Consider the following 15,622-nt stretch of genomic DNA (forward strand, 5'->3'; position numbering starts at 1 on the left):
AATTATATGGCCTCCTCGGTCACCCGACCTATCATGTCTTGATTTCTGGAGTCATATGAAAACACTGGTTTATGACACCCCTGTGGATAATGCTGGTTGCAAGAATCGCAGTAGCTGCCTGCGAGATATGCCTGGAGTATTGCAGAATGTTCGAATGTCCATGAGCCGGCAATGTGAGGTGTACATTGTAGTCGGTGGCAGAAACTTCGAACACTTACTTCGGCCCATGTACCATATAATTTTTTCTATGTATTATTATAGCGATTTTTCACTTACGGTCTCTTTTCTTTATGGTGCCTCTGTGTACGTCACCGCTTCAGGAAAGCATTTCCGACCCCACATTGCTATATGATTTCGAGTTCTCAGGATGCTCCCTACCTCTCTTAGAAGTTCTGAAACGCTTAACTGAGACACCCTGTATATATTACTTTGAATGACTGAAATCAAGAGGATGTCGACTTTCACCGGTGAATGTCAACCATCTCATAGTCGCTTGGGTGAATGTCCGAACTATTTGTCCCATTTAATATTAATTTATTCGTTGATATTATTACATTTATTCGATATTTTAATGTCTGTTGAGGATAGTTTAGGAGAAACATTAATGTTCGGAATACCGGTGAAATGCATACTGGGCAGTGGCACTGAACCTTAAAAAAACATTGTACAGCTTGTAATGGAGGATAAGTTTTCTATCTTATCTCAGGATAGAGGAAGTAATTTTAATACTTCTTCTGCCTACTATATGTCCCCAACTACTTATCTCTTTTATTGCGTTAGGAAGAAAATAACTTAGGCTACCTGGTGATTAACCATACACTGTTTTTCTCCTTCTTTTCTCGAAAAAAAGTAATGAGTGTTTAAAACTGTAAGAAGGCTTTTTAACTTTTGTTTGTGGTGTCAAAAATTGCACCGGTCGAAAAATATGTCTTTTCCATCTAAATATTTTTTGTATAATATCGTTCACCTATACAGTGAGAAAATGTATTTCCCTAAAAACAATGTGTCGTAATAGCGAGAGGTAAGAAATTTTTAACTCGTAATAAACATACTCACGCTTTAATTATGACGGTGTCTTTGAAATGGGTTGTCATAGCGGACATCTCGTAATAGGCAGTGCTCGTTATAGTGAGCTTTTAAGGAACATTGCATACCATAAAATATTAATAATTATGCTGATAAATAATAAACTCATGTCCTGATTTTATAGTATTGAAGCTACCATTGAGACATCCACGCAAGGTATGCTACTTAATTAGGGACGAAAATTATTTAGATTACAAAAAAATCAAACACAATACAGATAAACATAAATTTCTTCCGATCGATTTGGCCGCCATTTGCATGATACGCGACTGAATAGTGAGGTCAGTAAAACAGTCGAAAATTTGAACCCTCAAGTTATTTCATTTTTGCATATTTTGACATTTCTCAGAAATAACAGAGTAATACAAAAGGTTTTTGTCCATTTATATCCCATTTTATTTTATAACCATCCTGCAAAACGAAACGATTATAATATAGTTAATAACTTTTGTGTAATTTAATTATAATGTAAAAAAATTTTGAACAGTAATATAAAAATAAAATTCTTACATGCTTTTTAAATATGCAATATTAAATTCAAAATTTAATTGAAATCGGTTAAATTACTGAAAAATAAAACACTTCTGTAACTCAAGAACAATTTATCCTTTTTTGTTTACATTTGAATCTTACTTGAGTAGTTAGTTGAAGAACATGTTAAAATTTTTATACGTTATAATGACACTATTTTTTTCCAACAAAATTTGGATTTTAGCAAGTCTATTTTTTAAACAAAATTCAGATACTATGAAGTTCTTTCTAAAAATAAAAATTAGTTAAGTTTTTTTTCGTTAATGTTTAAAAGGAAAAGAATTTTTAATGTACATTTAAATGTTCTAGACTTGGGGCTGTAAAATGATAAGCCACGTTTTCGAATTATTCGGAAGAATGTTTTTTCAAAAGCTTTTTTATTAAAAACACCATGGGTGAATTTTTTTCATAAAAATAATTTAATTCTTCAATTTAATTTTAAAACTTCATTTAACAGTTTGAAATTTTTAATAAAAAACAATGGAATTTTTCAAAACAGGTAAAATTTTTGCCTGTGCCAAAAAATAGTTTGAAGTAAAAATATTACCTTTAAGAATAATATCTTTTTCCTTCTGTTGCACCGCGTCCTTTTAACATATTATTTTTATGGCTCGATAATGATTCCTTCTGGAAGGTGCTAATTTGATTATGGAGAACTTTCTACACTAATCAAAACAAAAGATACAGGTTAAAGAGGGCATATCACCCAACCTTGGTCAAGCACCTAGGCCTTCATGACAAATTCTCATTCACTTATATTAAGTAATTTAAAATTAAAAGTGAAGAAAAAGTGATATCAGGTAAATATATCAAGTTACCATTAAGTTTTAAATGATGTTTTCAAAATAATTTTCAAAATTTAGATTTTTAAAATATCAAAAAATGCAAATACTTGATCGCAGGATTACGCAGCGTCAGGTTATCCTGTAATAATTTGTATCCATTTTCATTTTTCGTAAAAAATGATTTCACATTTGAAGCTTTATGATTTAATCTAGCCTTCATGATAAATTCTCATTCACTTATATTAAGTAATTTAAAATTAAAAGTAATATCAGGTAAATACGTCAAGTTACCATGTAATTTTAAATGATGTTTTTAAAATATTTTTCAAAATTTAGATTTTTAAAATATCAAAATGCAAATATATGATCGCAGGATTACGCAGCTTCAGGTTATCCTGTAATAATCTTTTTTTTCATTTTGATTTTTGGTGAGAAATAAAAATTCACATTTGAAGCTTTATGATTTAATCTAGCTTTACATGAATTAACTTATCTCTTCATATTACTAATGAAGATGAAACAGAATTTGTGATGAAAAGTTTCTCCTACGTTATAGCTTCTTAACAGGAACAAACTTTCATTATTTTCCTGAAGACCAACAATTAAGCTTAATGGTAACTTGATATATTTACCTGATTATATTTATTTTATAATTATATTTACCTGAAGAACATTATTCAAAATTTGTTGATAATGGATCTTTTTAGAATTAAAATAGGAAAACACAACAATTGCGTGATAAAATAATTAATCGAAAATATTACTTACAGTTTTTTTTCGCTAGCTTCTTGTCTTGTGGAAAAAGGGGTAAAGTTTTTTTCGAGACAGTTTCGCCAACATGGCAAAGAATTACAGTCTTTATCGTGTAATTGAAGGTCGAAAGAGAATTGTTTGTATGTTATTTCTTGACTGCTTTACAACTTCTCTCTATCTCATAACATTCAGATTCGGTTGTTTTTAACTTTATCTCTCAATTCTAAAGCTTTATTTGAATATTTCTGACAACAGCCTCCTATCTGAACCTAGTTAAACGTGAATTAAATACATTGTTTAAAAAATGCTGGTAATTTATAAGTAGTACTAAATTGAAAGTAGTTTGTTTTTAAAGTAGTGGTTTGGACAATAATTTCGTTGAATGTGTACTTATTTTTCTGAGAACCAAGCTTTAAATAACGGCTAAAAATTCTCTTTTAGCTGAGGTAAAAAAACCCTCATAAGTGCTATAAAATATTTAAAAGAATCAAATAATCAAACTTAATTATTTAGTTTTTTTTAAAAATTAATACATAAAATGATAAAATATTTTAGTTTTTAGTATTTTTTATATATTGTAGATTATTTTTATAGTGTATTTCTTCACATTTTTGTCATAAAACAAAATTCATTACACTCAAATAATAAAAAATTTACAAGCCATTAAATTGTCCAAAAGAATACTTAAGCCGAATTTTTTACCTTCTTAAAATTTTTCATTGTAATTAAAAACATTCGAGCAGCAAGGATAAATCTAATTATATTTTTCACATAGACAATCACTCTGTCAAAACATCCAAACAAAATAAAAACAACTTAAAATATAATTTTTAGTGATAAAATTTTGCCAAAATGTTGTTAAATATATTGGACACTAAGTCTCAGAAGAATAGAATATGGCTTCAGTGAATAAAAATATGTACTTTTCATCTATTCATCGGATTTTCTTGAAGTAACCTTTTCATTTTATTAATGAATAGAATGGCAAATCTTAAATAAAGTAATTATTTAATGCAAAAGATAATTTAAGTTCCGAAGTCAGGCACAAAAATGTACTGTCTCAGAGTGAACTTTTTTCACGAAAGTAATAAATTAAAATTAAATTCGAAATTAATTTCAGAGAAATTTAATTATTGACCTTAAAAGCATGATGGGTCTTAAACAAGGGTCCCAATAGTTTACCGAGTCATTTAACATTAACTTTTACTCTTGTGTATCTCAGTATATCTCTAAAATCAAAATCTATCTCGTTATATCTCTAAAATATATCTCACCAATTAATCTAAAATATATCGCTTTACACCTGTAATTATACCTCTACAATCTCGTCATATCTCTAAAATCAATAATTTTTGAACGAATCAAAACATTTTGTACATAATGGGATATCTCTAAGTGACGTAGTATGGGCATCTCGCTCCTGATTGGTTGTTGAAACTTGGTATTTGTTTACGTTAGCAACCGTTCTTTCAATGAGATACCTGCAAATTACGTAGTGTGGGTATCTCGCTCCTGATTGGTTGTTGAAACGTGGTTTTTGTTTACGTTAGCAACTGTTCTTTCAATGAGATACCTGCAAGTGAAGTAGTGTGGGCCTACGTAAGAATCTGAATTTGATTTAAATAGGTGGAGATATTATCTTCACCACTATAACGATTCGCTATCTGGAACAATACGTTTAAAGTTAGTAAAATGTTTACATGTTGTATATTTGCCCTTTGCCAGAAGTACCTGTTGGGTAAATGCTCTCGCATAACAAAATAATAAATAATACATTATTTTTCTCTAAAGCAATTTATAGTAGTAGCAAACGTTTATAATGTTAATTATTGAAATATTACGTTTAAAAAACTATAAGATAAACGTTTATCATTTAATTTTAGAATATTTTACAAATTCAGAAATTAAATTTAAAAAATCGGAATTTTTACCATTATCAATTATTTTGATAATTAAATCTATCAAATCCAGTAAACACAGTTACGAAATATCTCTTTATATTAAAAAATCGTAAGTGCCATCGACGCTGTACCTCAATTTAACGTTACATTTTATTTTGTTACGCAAAACCTGTAAGACTTAGAAACTACAAATGTGTGTTATAAAAATGCACAGAGAGTACAACAAAATTTTTAAAAAATTAACGTTCGACATTTAGTTCGAGAATTATTAACAGTTAAACTTGTAGGGAAAAACACCATACGGGCCGCTCTACATGCCGCAGAAATGCAACTTCAGAGTTGAAATTCGACATACTGAAAGGGCCCTTACTGAATACTGAACATACTGAATTTATGAACTTAAAGTAGAGTTTTTTTTCAAATTAAAATTTATTTAAAAGTTTTTTAAATTTTAAATGCATTTTTTTAAGCTGTGCATAACACGTTGCTTTGCTGCAAAAAATCTATAAGACTTAGAAACTTGAAATTGCGATGTGTAAAAAAAAAAAAAAAAAAATTCCAGGTAGTAGGGCGGAATATAAAAAAAAGTGTAAAATTCGACCCTTAGTTCGAGAATTAATAACTGTTAAAAAGAAAAAATACCATGTTTAGACAATCTGTAGCCCACTGAAATGCAACTACGGAGTTAAATTTTGACGTGATGGAAAAAAAACAAAAACAATTTTATTAGTGAACTTAACGCAAAGTTTGATTCGAAATTCCGATTTGTTTGAAAGTTATTGCAATGTTTTTCTTTTTTATGATTTCTTTCTCAGCTTCTTTGCTCTAAATGATTGACTATGTGTGAACTGTTGTAGAAAATGTACTTTTTCATCACAACATCTTCTATGAACTCTCGCTCTCCAATCAAAAGTAGCAAAGAATGAGAGATTACGTGTTGACAGATATAAACCTAAATATTTGTAGTAAATTTTTTTTTAAAATTTATAAAGAGCGATAAGAACTTTATCCTATTTGAATTGTTATAAGCTTCGTCAACGATTAAAATTACTCCACAATTATTTCTTTTTATAAGTTACACATTCTGCGTTCCTTAAATTAAACTTTTTTTGTTGTTGTCATGTTCAAATGAATATTTTTCAAACACATGTAATGGTCAATTTAGTAATGATTGATATGTTAACAAAATGTTCTTACATTAAGCTGCAATAATTGTATATTTTGAAAACAAAATATTATGTGTTTTCTAAAAAATACTCGCGTTTCAGGGGGGGGGGGACAATGATGAATAACGGTTTTGTACGTCCTAGTTATTAATGTTATTAATAATTATTTATTAAACTGCATCGCTTAGTAAAGAATAAATATGTAATTTAGAATTTCACGTCAATATCAATTTCTAACATGATTTCATTTTATATTTAATGTGTGGGTTTGTCTCATAGTTCGGTCACTGGGTCAAACTTCCTCTAAATGAGAAAGATTTGATTCAGGAAAAAGAGAAAGACTCATTTTGGAAAAGTATTTATCGAGAATTATATTTTCACTATTTTATGCTATGTAAAAAGTTATATATCTATGTATGCTATTATATATCTATGTAAAAAAATACTCAACACTATAAGTTACAAGTTGGTAAATATAATAGGGAAAAAAACATTTATTTACAATTATTGTCATTCTTAATTCAAATTAATAGTTTAATCAAAAAGTGGGACAAATGCATCACTATACTCGTATGTGTAATAGTACTCGTATGTACTATTTTTACAGTGATAGTCTTTTTTTAAATTCTATTTTACAATCGTCGTTGAACAGCAGACCTAATTTTTGGATTTACGACTATTAATGTTTAACTCCGTAGCCTTGTCATTTTGAACCCAATCCAGAAGACAAAGTATTGAGTGAAATTAGCCTTTGCGGAGGACTTTTTGATGGAACTAACCCGCATTTTACGTGGAGAGGAAAACCACGAAAACCTCCCACGGTTAGCCTGACGGCAACGGGACTCTAACCCATGATCCGTCTACATCTGAGGATATTTTACGACAGTACTGTGGTCAGTGCGTAATTCGTATAAGGCAGCTATCGCTGGGTATCGAACCTGCATCACATCATTGGAAGGCTCTATTCCGTGATCCATCACGGCTCAAGTGATAGTCTTAAAAAAATGTGTTCTTCCATATTTTAAGAAAAGAAATTGAATCGTAAATTAATACAATTTAAAATTTATAGTGCATTTCTTTTCGCACATAATAAAAGCGAGAAAAACTTGTTACACCTTCATATTTCCTTTTTAAAAACTATTCCAAATAGTAAATAGCTCATATTAATTGAAATCGTCCTAATTGTTAGAAAATTGTCTACATTTTATACTTCCTTTTTCCACGCATTCAACCTTTTCTCTGACTCCCTCTTCTCAGAACTTCACTTCGTTTGCTGCCAACCCTGGAATTACCCTTCTATGGTTGATCCAGCTCTTGCTTAACTCAATAGACCTCTCTTCGTCTTAATCCTTACAGAGAACTTCTTACTTTACTGTTTTTTCTCCTTCCTCCAGTTTGTTATAACATTGCTAATATCCTCTCCCGTTTTGGTTTTAAAGTCATTTTCAGGCATGTTAACAAAATCAAATTTAAGTCTCTTGAAGATCCTATTAACTTTGACAATCGTTGGAGGCATTTACCTTGGCTACATCGGAATAACTATACGCGCTTTGAGATTTAGACCTTAAGAACACGATAGATATGTTCGTTATCAAGAATTCATCTATGACTGCACATTGTTGGGATCTTGGGCATAAATTTGATTTTGACAATGCTAATATTTTTTTCCACCCTAGTCACATCAGCTAAACTTGATGCCCTGGAATATTGCTTTATTCATATGAAAGTTGATTCCTTTGCTAACGATATTAGTTCCTAACCACTCCTCCATAGTGCGTGGAAATGCATTTTACCCTGATTTGCCTCTCGGCCACTGTGGTTTCTCTTGTTCTACTTTTCCTCGTCCAGCTACTGTGATTTTTATAGCTTCGTTTCCGACCTTTATTTATCCATTTTTCGTTGGCAACTTCATGTTTTTTTTTTATTTTAAATCATTTTTGTTTCGTCTCATTCATGTTTGGTAAGTCTTGAAAATGGGCGCCAATTTTTGTATCGCTTGAAACATGCCCACTGTTATTTTCTATTCATACATTTCTGAAGGGAAAGAAATTTTTAACTAAAATGTAAGCATGGTTAAAATGTAAGATAGAGAAAAAAGTTTTGTGAAATCAGAGCGAGAAAAAAACGTTCACGGGATTTGTTTCTTTCAGTTTTTTTTTTTCAATTTTATTTTAAAATAGCCTGCTGTTTAAAAAATATATATTTGCATTAATACGTTAAGTTTGTTTTAAAAATAAGCGCAACTTGTTTATCAATTACCTCTTTCATTGAGTAAACAATTTTGCATGGAGAGAGTTTCTTTTCTCTCAACAGAACTTCACAGAATCTGTATTTTCTTTTTAACACTTGACATTTATAATAATAAATAAAAAGAAAGAGTTAAAATCGCTCAATTCTTTTGAATGTTTGCCAACAAACTGCGGAAGCAAAATAATCTAGAAGTCTGCTATTGATTAAAAAGTAAATGTCTCGCAATGGTCTAAGCAGCACGCATATTAATCTGGAAAGTTCTTTGCAGTAAAAATTAATAAAGCTTTTTTGAAAATGTTTAATGTCTCACAATGTTCTAGTGTAAAATCTAAGCGGTACATATTTTAATCTGGGAAGTTCCTTGCAGTAAAATTTTAAAAAAAAAGCTTTTTTGAAAATGTTTAATGTCTCGCAAAGGTCTAGTGCAGGGATGGGCAAACTTTTTTGGTCGAAGGCAAAAAAACAAAGAAAAAAAGTTTGGTGGGCTAAGTAAAAACATCTTAAATAGAAAAACGATATGCAAAGTTTTAATTTAAATATTTAATGAAATGACTGAAATTGCGATTTCATTTTTAAAAGTTCTTTATATTGAGGTTCCAAGTGAGATGTACTTATTTTAATGTTCAAGACTAAAAGTTTGCCTGTTAGTTTAATTCTGAAATGATTTTTTCAATGGTTTATAATTGAAAACACTTGTTCACATATATAAGATGAAGCAAACATAGCACTGATTTTCTGGCCATGAAATATTAAATTTGGGAAACTAGCGTCTGGTAATAAATTGTAAAACTGTTTAGCTTCGGCATATTTAGAAACAACTGCTTCAGATGGAGCCAATCTACTGTTATTCTATGAAGAACTTATGCTTTCATCATTTTACCAATACCTATTTCCATCAATTTATATTTTGTAGTACAAAAATAGAGAAAGCAAAAAGATCATCAATACTTTGTTAAAAAAGAGAGAACAAAAATAGCTTTGAACAAAGTAGACAAGAAAATGGATGCATATTGTTTATATTCGTCACGGATCGGCAAGATAAAATTCTATCCGCGGGCCGGATAAAACCTTCCGGCAGGCCACAGTTGGCCCGCGGGCCGTGGTTTGCCCATCCCTGGTCTAGTGTAAGATTTAAGCCGTACATATTTTAGTCTGGAAAGTTCCCTGCTGTAAAATTTTAAAAAGTTTAATGTCTCGCAATGGTCTAGTGTAAAATCAAAGCGGTATATATTTTAATCTGGAAAGTAAAAATTAAAAGAGTTATAAAGAAATATGCATTTATTAATAAAAAATCCTTTTTTTAAAAATTTTGTGAAATAATAGAAAACAAGAAATAATAGTGAATTCTTCTTAGTTAAAATTTTTTTAAAAGAAAACATTTCCTTTTTTGAAAAAAATTGAAAATTTTATTCTATTTTATTTAGAATAACAAACAAATGAAAATATGTTTTAAATGACAACGAAGTTCCGATCATTAACCCTCGTGGTGAACTCTCATTTCTCGCTATATTTTTCCTCAGAAGTCGAAATTTTTTCTTTTAAAATTTACTTAATTATTATCATTCTATTTACGAACCTTCTGTTAATTTGTTACCGTCATAAAATGACCGATTACTTGAATTGGAAAAAAAAAATCATTTTTAAAAGACAAAATTAGATTATGTAAGACAAAATTAGAGTTAATTTTTCTTATTAACAATCTTTAACGATAACCTTAATTTGCATAACAATTCGAAATGGAAACGGTTTTTATCTGTCGACTTTTATATTTTTAATTAATTAGTCAGATTTACTACTACATCTCCAACTTAGTTTAAAAATTTCAATATAAATGTTACGATTCATGTTTGAAAACATTTTATCTTTTACTCTTTTATAAATTTTATTTTATTTATTCTTTATTTTACTTTTTACAACAAGTCAAGTGCGCGCTTACAAAATTCAAATCTCTCCAGAGAGATAAATCTTTCAAAAAAACGCGATAAATAATCATTATTGAAAACAAAAAAGTGCGATGATAATTATAATAACTCTCGAATGAATTGGAATTTTAAAAAATAATTCATAACAAAAATAGACCTTTCACAGAGGATAGAGCGTTCGCCTTCCAATGAGGTGAACCGGGGTTCGATCCCGGCGATGGCTGGTTGATACGAATTCCGCATCCGGCGTGCACCGACCACAGTGCTGACGTGAAATATCCTCAAAGGTAGACGGATCATGGGTTAGAGTCCCCTTGCCGCAGGCTAACCGTGGGAGGTTCTCGTGGTCTTCCTCTCCATGTAACGCAAATGCGGGTTAGTTCCATCAAAAAGTCCTCCACAAAGGTAAATTTCTCCCAATACTTGACTCAGGAGTTCCCTTGTCTTCAGGATTGGGTTCAAAATTACAAGGCTACGGTTTAGAACATAAATAGTCGTAAACCCAAAAAATTGGGTCGGCTGTTCAACAACGGTTATAAAATTAAAACTCTGCAGTTCATTTCCAGCGGTCTGTAGAGCGGCTCGCAAGGCTTTTTTCCCCCCATATACCTTTAACAGTTAATTATCTTGAAATTTTAAGCAACTGCTCAATTGTTTTGATTCATTTTTAACCACCGTACGTTTTACGACACATCTTCGTAATTTCAAGTTTCTAAGTTTTATAGGTTTTACGCATCAAACTAAAATGTAACCTTGAAATGAATACTCAAAGGAGACAGTTTAATATACAGAGATAAAATAAAGCGATGTAATAAATGTTAAAAAAAATATATTTTATAAATAAAAATTAACCGGAAAATTGTATTTTCTTGAAAATCGGAATGCATAAAACAATTTATTCATATTCTGAAGAAGAAAAAAAACAAATCCTGCATAAACTATTATTTTTAATAGTCTCTGCTTGCGGAATCACCCAAAAAGCGTGTGTTACAATGATAGACCGGAATCAAGAATGTCGACTTTCACCGGTGAATGTCAACAGTCACATAGTCGCTTTGATGAATGTCCAAAATATGTTCTATCCGATTTGATATTAATTCGTTGATATTATTATATTTATTCGATATTTTAATATCTGCTGAGAATAGATTGGGAGAAACATCAGTGTTCGGAGTACCGGTGAAATGCATCCTGGGCAGTGGTACTTGACCTTAAAAAAAAACATTGATGTAGGGCGTACCGAGCAAATGCATCTTGGGCAGTTCCACTGAACCTTAAAAAGCGTTGATATAGATCATATCAGGCAACTCTATACCAAGCAGTGGCACTTAACTATAACTTGTATATATTTGGGACATTCACCAAAGCGGGTGGAAGATTCAGTTTTGATGCTTATTTTCCAAAACAATTTTTCAGTTTTAAACTTTAGGGCAAAAGTAGATAACTTTGCTACTGATCTGTGGCCAGTTGTGGCATTTGTAGTAGTGGTCAACACGTGAAGACACTTTTTTCAAAAATGGAAAATTTCAAATAATTTTGAAAGGGTGCTTTTTCTTAATAATTTCAGGCATTTCTCGAAACATGGTAAACATTGCGAGGTTTGTTTCTACGATGAAGAAAGCTTTTAATAAACGTGCGTGAAATAATTTTCGGAATATTATAAAATATTCATTATGGATGGTTGACTGAATGTAAACAATAACAGAACAAATTTAGGAGACTTCCGGTGTATCCCTCCGCTTATGTTATGCTTACCAAGCGATGTGTGAACAGGCTTAAAATGCTAGGAAGTTGTATTAGTGTGATATGTGTTTAAATTTACGCTTAATTTTTCCACTCATAAGAGTTTCCTGCAATTTATAAATTCTAACAGGTCAGAATCAAATTTAACAAAATTAAAATCCCAGCATAAATAAAGTGTAAGGTTAGCCATCTTTTGAACGTTATCCCTTATTTGGGTATATTTGCGTAAAATAGCAAAGTTTTTTATTTTTCGGATAGCATCCTAGCTTGCTAAATCTTATGAGTTCATTTGTTGTTTGTTTTGAGGGGAATTAATATATCGACAATGTTAACCTTTATCTATCAAAAGGTACCTCGAGATAGAATCGAGTTAACTTGTCTTATACACTAGTGAAGTGTCTTATATACACGTCCGGGTTCCCTCATTGGTGACCCGGACGTGGTCACCCCTCATTGGTGACCCGGCAAATAAGAACTTGCCGATATTGATGTATGATCCACATTAAACAGTTGATTTGCTCAAAAATATACAGCTCAAAAAAATGAACGAAATGCTATAAAACAAAAATAAGAAAAAATAATAAGCAAAATGCTATAAGAAATGAAGAAAAAAATATAATGAGCGAAAATGATATAAATGTATAAACAGCATGAATCAACTAGTGGTAACCGTTCATCGATTTCTATCACAGATAAAATTCTGGAAGGGGAGTAATGTGGCATAACTACCACTACAAATATTAAATACCGAATCACTAGTGTATTGCATAAGACATGTTAATTCGATTCTATCTTGAGTTACCTTTTAATAGATGATAGTTGACATAGTCGTTTTATAATTCCCCTCAGTTTCGTTGAAAGAGTTATATTGAAAGAACGCTTTATATTGTAAACACTACAAGTATAACAATATTAGATGGTACATTTTTTTTTAGACTTAGGTGTAAAAATCAGTCGGAAGTAGTAACCAAGAAGTCTTACGACGATTTTTAACTTCTAGAGCCATCTGCTCCAACCATCCATAGCTTCAAATTTATTATATAAACAATAATAAAATCTTCATGTGGTGCATTTTCATGAAGAAAAAAAAAGTGGTGATCGGGTGCTTACTTACAAACCATTTTTAATCGGTATTTGTTATATCTAGTCGCCCTGTCGTCGGTGAAGATTGCTAATTTTGCCCTAACTATACGAACATAAATTGAAAGCAACAAAGCAAAATATTTTTTCACACAAAATATTTGTTAGACAGTTTAAATATTTGATAATCTACAATTTTTTTTATCACAAGCAGTTCAGGGTAAAACACGGACGTTTTAATTTTTTTTTTTTTATCTTCGACAAAGCGTTTAATCTGGTAACCATAGAGATAATGTTGCGCTGCGTCAGACTGCATGAAATCTGCGTTACGGAGCGCGCTCTTAATTACTTTAACTTTTTAAATGTAAGCAAACGTTTAACTGCTACTTTTCGAATGACTCAGTTCATAATTTCCCAGTAACGTCATTGCCTTCATTTAATAATTATTCTTTTACCGATGTTTTAAATAATTCTGTCAGAAAAAGTTACAATTTTAAAACATAGTAAAATTCCATTCACAATTTTTAGAGATTTAAGGAACTGGATCTGATTTGATCGTCCTGCTGAAAATACCCGAATCAGATTATTAATTTCTAAATGAATATTTCGTTTACAATTTTACTAAAATTTCAAATTTAAATCCTATTTTAATTTCATTTTTAGCAAGGAATCCAAAAATATAAGTATAAAAGACATTGCATACATAAAAACCTGTATGTATTTTAATTATGTTTTTAAATGTAGTTCAAATATAAGTTCGAAAAGCAAAATGTAGAGAGAACATGGAAAAATTTACAGAAAAGTGAAAAAAGAAGAAGAAAATTATTAAAATAAAATAAAATATTATTTATAGATTTCGTTTTGTGTTTGGTTCTGCTTTTTCTTTACTTTTTATATTCTGTTTTTTACGTTATATTTATTACTTAATGTGCTCTATTTTGTTCCAAAAATTTTTTTTGAGTGCTCTTCACACTATTGTATTGATATATTTTGTTTCGGCTAAATTGATACAATATTAGAAAGCACTCCTTTTTGCGGATATAATCGTGTGAGCTGATGAGAAGATATCATTTTTTTTCACCCGAATTTTAATTGAAATTTTTTTATTAATTTTTTTTAAATTATATTATTTTTATTTTCTTCTTCTCTTTCCATTTTTCTATAATTTTTTCCATGTTTTCTCTACATTTTGAACTTATTTTATAAGTTTTATATGCTTGCAGCTTATAGGAAGTAAATAAAACTTATAATTTTTTTTCATTTCTCTCTTTATCCTTTTTGTATTTATTTATTGTGCTATATATATANGTTAGTTTGTCCCGATACTTGAACCAGGAGTTTTATAGTCTTCTGGGGTGGGTTTAAAACTACAGGGCTACGGACTGTAATAAACTCAAAATTGGGTCGGTTGTTCATCGTTCAAAAATTTTTTGTTGCAAACATTTTTTGAGAGCTTCTCGCACTATTATATTGATATATTTTGCTTTGGCTCTATTGATACAATATTAGAAAGCACTCCTTTTTGCGGATATAATCGTGTGAGCTGATAAGGAGATATCATTTTTTTTCACCCGAATTTTGATTGAAATTTTTTGTATTAATTTTATTTAAATTATGTTATTTTTATTTTATTTCAATAATTTTCTTTTTCTCTTTCCATTTTTCTATAATTTTTTCCATGTTTTCTCTAAATTTTGAACTTATTTTATAAGTTTTATATGCTTGCAGCTTATAAGAAGTAAATAAAACTTATTAATTTTTTTCATTTTTTCTTCATTTTTCTCTTTATCCTTTTTGTATTTATTTATTGTGCTATATATATATATATATATAGTAAGTAGTAGTTCAATAATCAAGTAATTGTAGAATTTCGGTTTGGGGGAGGGTTGTCCCCCAAAACTACGCCACTGAATACTGATGAAATGAACACGTTTTCTCTCCTTCGGACATTGGTATACATCGACTATTGATTTCCATTTGACGCATGCGTGTGACCATAATAATAGGACGTAGAATAGATTTTCCATTGCAGAAGCAGCTACGCAATAGGAAGATGCCTCTCACTTTTAGGTAATGTACTATCTTTTTTTAATATAGAAAAAACTTTTTGACAATATAAAAAATATGAAATTCAAGTACATATTTAGTGAATTAGAATTTTAATGCACCCTATTATTTACCTTTAGCGTATATTTTTTTAATTCGCTTTTAGAATGCTATTTTGATAAGGACAAAAATTTTGTACATATTTCCAGCAATTGATTCAAATATTCCAGCGGAGTGTTTAAATTGTGGTTTGGTATTATTATATGATCTGATTGTTTTATATTATTATTACAATATTAATAACTTCTGTTGATATCGTATAATGTATTTTTACTCAGAAAGTTAAGAGATAAATGATA

The 15,622-nt window shown here is 30.0% G+C and overlaps 2 protein-coding genes across 4 annotated transcripts in view; one reads left to right on the forward strand and one right to left on the reverse strand.

Moving 5' to 3' along the window:
* Positions 1-3,412, reverse strand: part of LOC107436501 (sodium-dependent glucose transporter 1) — a 17,681-nt gene extending 14,269 nt beyond the window's left edge. The window contains exons 1-2 of one of the 2 annotated variants that reach the window (XM_071178974.1): positions 3,066-3,412; positions 2,165-2,282 (exon numbers count right to left, since the gene is read on the reverse strand). The gene's annotated coding sequence lies outside the window, so the exon portion shown is untranslated. The remainder of the gene's footprint in view (positions 1-2,164; positions 2,283-3,065) is intronic. The other variant, XM_043053244.2, reaches the window with a different exon arrangement.
* The window catches only part of LOC107436500 (sodium-dependent glucose transporter 1A), a 60,994-nt gene that overhangs the window by 17,093 nt on the left and 28,279 nt on the right, over positions 1-15,622 (forward strand). The window contains exon 1 of one of the 2 annotated variants that reach the window (XM_016048247.3): positions 15,232-15,287. The exons of the other annotated variant lie outside the window; for it this stretch is intronic. The gene's annotated coding sequence lies outside the window, so the exon portion shown is untranslated. Of the gene's footprint in view, positions 1-15,231; positions 15,288-15,622 lie in introns of those variants that run through there. 2 annotated transcript variants of the gene reach the window in all.

This window comes from Parasteatoda tepidariorum, chromosome 3 (genome assembly GCF_043381705.1).
Source record: "Parasteatoda tepidariorum isolate YZ-2023 chromosome 3, CAS_Ptep_4.0, whole genome shotgun sequence".
Classification (NCBI taxonomy): domain Eukaryota; kingdom Metazoa; phylum Arthropoda; class Arachnida; order Araneae; family Theridiidae; genus Parasteatoda; species Parasteatoda tepidariorum.